Source organism: Triticum urartu, chromosome 3A, assembly GCF_056163025.1.
Source record: "Triticum urartu cultivar PI428250 chromosome 3A, HENAU_Tu73, whole genome shotgun sequence".
Taxonomy (NCBI): domain Eukaryota; kingdom Viridiplantae; phylum Streptophyta; class Magnoliopsida; order Poales; family Poaceae; genus Triticum; species Triticum urartu.
Genome location: NC_141875.1, coordinates 431,540,744 through 431,545,057, shown reverse-complemented (window position 1 = coordinate 431,545,057; position 4,314 = coordinate 431,540,744).

Below are 4,314 nucleotides of genomic sequence, written 5' to 3'. Positions count from 1 at the left end.
AACCGGATAAGTTTCATTCTTCCTGGTTTCTGTCAAAAACCAGCCACCTAGGACAGTTTTTTCTCTCCTAAGTTGCCATGTTGGGTCAAACTCTCCAGGTTTGAGAACTTTTGGCTTCAGCTGAACGAATTTCAGGACATGGTAAAGAATATTTGGGAGCAAGATGTGGTGGCTGATAATAGTGCTAAAGGGATCACTGCAAAATTCATAAGAATGAAGAAAGGACATAAAATTTGGTCCAAGAGCGTCGCCCAATTGGCTCTTCTGATTCAAAAGGCCCATGAGCTCATCCGGCGGTTTGATATATTGGAAGAACATAGGAATTTGTCCACTGAAGAATGGAATGGAAGGGTAATTGTAAAGGCCCATTTAATGGATCTGCTCTCCTATCAAAACACATACTGGAAATAAAGGGCCACTGAAAGTGCTAGTGATCGACTAGAGGGGGGGGGGTGAATAGGCGATTTTTATGAAAGTCTTGAAAACATGGAAGTCTCGAAGACAATCGATATAAATGAACCTATTAACATTCAGCGGAAGGTAAACTACACTAGGCAAGCCATAGTCAAGTATTCAATGAAGTGAAAGCACAAAGACTAATAGCAGCTAGGCAGTATGGATCAGGATGGAAGACAGTATGAAGCCAATCAGAACAAGCAGTCACACAGTGAAGACAAATAGATAATGCAAACAGGCAATGACTTCACAAGGACCAACTGTGAATAAAGAGATGGGAATAATAGAACCAGTTGCCCGTTGAAGACAAGGATTTGTTGGACCAGTTCCAGTTGCTGTGACAACTGTATGTCTGGTTAGAGAGGCTGAGATTTAACTCAAAAGACCGTGTCTTCACCTTATTCCCCTTGAGCTAAGGACACCTAGTCCTCCCCCTAATCACTCTGGTAAGTCTTCAAGGGAGACTCTCAAACCTTCACAGACTTCGTTCATCGGCGATCCACAATGACTCTTAGATGCTCAGAACGCGACGTCTAACCGGCTGGAGGATTCACAGTCCTCAAGTGTAACAAGTCTTCAGATCACACAGACAGGAAGACTTTAGTGACGCCTAACACTCTTTGGCTCTGGGTGTTTAGGGCTTTGTCCTCGCAAGGATTTCTCTCTCAAAGGCTTCGAGGTGGGTTGCTCTCAAACGACAAAAGTCGTGCACTAACTCTGAGTAGCCAACCAATTTATGGTGTAGGGGGTGCGCTATTTATAGCCACTAGGCAACCCGACCTGATTTGTCCGAAATGACCCTGGGTCACTAAGGAACTGACACGTGTTCCAACGGTCAGATTTCACACACTCGCGGCAACTTTACTCGGGCTACAATGAAAGCTGACTCATCCAGCTCTGGATAAAATTTGCTCTCATTGTCTTCGCTCGAAGACATAGGATTTTGGTTAAGCATCACTTCAGTCACTCTGACTTTGTTCATTGGGACCCCACTTAACAGTACGGTGGTTCCTATGACTCAACAAAGAAGAAAAGGAAACAACGAAACAACTAAGTCTTCGCGCTCCATAGTCTTCACTCAATGTCTTCTCTTGTCATAGTCTTCAATGTGAATATCTTCACATACCACCTTTGTCTTCAATGTCTTCATACATTTTTAGGGGTCATCTCCGGTAGGAAAACCGAATCATTGAGGGACTACTACCTGTGTTATCCTGAAATTCTCACAAACACATTAGTCCCTCGACCAGGTTTGTCGTCAATACTCCAAAACCAACTAGGGGTGGCACTAGATGCACTTACAATCTCCTCCTTTTTGGTGATTGATGACAAACTGGTTGAAGTTTTCAATGGGGATAAAAGTATGTGAAATTGTAAAGGATTTAAATATTGTCTTCGTAAGTAGCAGGAAGGCTCCCCCTGAAGATGTGCTTATAAGTATTTTGCTTTTGAATGCAAATGCACATGGCAGGTTGTACTTGCGGAGCTCCTCTTCTACTTATGAAGACAATTCATCATGCATGAAAGGATATAACGAAGATAATGACATGCATAATGAAAATGGACGTCTGTAAAATGACTTCGTGCAGAATTTATCGTCGCACATGCGGAATTTATCATCGCATCACATAGTGTCGAAAAAAGGTAGAAGACGACCATCAAGTTTAAGTGTTACAACTCAAAACGAACCAAATGTTTCAAAAGCGAGAGTTGTAAGCACTTAGCAAATGTAGCAAAAGTAAAGCAACCACCCATATGGACCCGCTTGAAGACTATAAACTCATACGCTTCTCCCCCTTTTGTCAGTAATGACCAAAAAGGTTTGCAGACATAGAGCTTCTACTCGTTCCCATGAGGAGTAGGTGAAGCAGCATTCCTTGGAGGAGTTGAGTCAAACTTGAATCTTTTTGTGAAGCCACCGTCTTGCAGATCAGCTTTAGCACTGAGTAATGTCAAGATTTTCCAAGACCTCCGACAGGTTTCATGTGTAACAAAGGTATTCTTGGTGGCAAGATTGCGAATGCGATTGACGTCCACCAAGAGGCTTTGCATCTAACGCTTGAGCCAGTCATGATGCTTATCTTGTTTCTGATGTAGAGCGACGAGAAGCTCTCGGTCATTGAGAACACGAGATCGCTTCCGAGGCCTTTGGGCAATGGTGCTCGCAGTGGCTTCAGTTTGGGTGCAAGGGGCACGTGTGTTGCCAGCCAAGGGATAAACACGAGAGACGGCCTGAACTCCTTCAATGGGCTGGGTGAAGTTTTGATGATCAACATTGTGAAGATAAACTGGCTCCTTTGCAGGCTCTGGGTAAATAGCTTCAACAGACAGATCAACCTCTGGCAAGAACACAAGATGATTGCGTGCAGACGGCTGATAGTTGAAAGCAGAGTGAAGCTTGATAAGGCGCATTACCCATGGAGCATAGAACTTCAGACCAAAGATGTCGGAGCCAGATGCAGCTAACTGCCTGATGAAGAAGTCTTGAGCATTGAAGCTGATGCCATTGAAGATATAGAAAACCAAAGTCTTCATTGCTCCTTCAAGCTTCACTGCAGATGAATGTCCTTTGACAGGCCATAGAGTTTTCCTGATGATATGGTAAATGGTGCGGGGCAGATACTCTAGGTCTTCGACAAATAATTCTGTTGGGTATTCAGCGTTGCGTGGCAGAGGCTTCATCATGCTTAGCATTTGGCTCATGTTAGGCTCTGGCTTCTGGAAAATGCTCTCCAAAGCATTCTGGTGTTGCTGACAACCTGGTTCATAATAATCGCCAGGAGTGGGCAGGGCTGTAAGCTCAATGATGTCTTGGGCTTTAGCTTCATGATGGACATCGCCCGTCATCCACTAAAGGATCAAAGTCTTCGGATCCCTGTTGTATCCACGAATGTGGAGGGTAGTATAGAATTGAAGCAGAAGTTCTTCATTCCAGTGTTCCTTGGCAGTCACAAAGTTGAGCAGACCCGCATCACGGAAGTAGTCAAGAGCTTCTTCAAGGCAAGGCAATCCAACAATGGCTTCGCAGTCTAGACGCATATGAGGGAAAATGTGCCCCTGATTGTATAAGATGCAAGAATAGTAGCTGCGTTGTTGATAACTCTAGAATCGATCCGAGGAGATTCTTGGCCTTGTGTAGGGGTTCTTGTCACTGTCAAAGAATGTGTTTGTGTGCCTTGAATCCATTCAGATTAAACGATCCTGGTGACATTGTAGTACCTGGAAACCGTGGTAGCCTTGGCTTTGGCTTCTGGACCTGAGGCCTGTGCTCCACATGATAGTCAAATTGAGGTCCGGGAGCAGGCGGAGGAACCAGAATTGGCCAGCGAACGGTAACAAGCTGACCACGATCATATGCTTGCTCGATGGTGTGTGGCCTGGGAGGTGGTACAGGAGCAGAGGCATTGGCTTCAAGCTGCAGATTTGCATCAGGTGCAGCATTAGCTTCATGTGCAGTGACATCTGGCACCATATTAGCTTCAGGCGCCACATTAGCTTCAGCCATGACAACGTCATTGGCTTCATTGTTGATGGCTGCCTCAGTATTGGTAACCTCCACTTCAGGAACTGGAGGGTCAGACACGTTCTCCTCAAGAACAACTTCAGGATTGGACGGGGGTGTAGCAACTCTTTATTCATCTCTTGGTTCTTCTTCTTGGTCATCGACTGATGCAGCCAGAATATTTTCAGCCGTTTTGGCTACAGATTCAGGGATGTTCGTAGTAGGAGAGGCTTCAGGAAAGACTTCGCGTGAAATGGATTGGCTCTCTTCTCCTTCTGGAACACTTGACAATGTGACCTATGGCCTTGGTCCTTTGCGAAGCCTGCGAAACGCTGGCGACGCTTGTGGAGATGGAG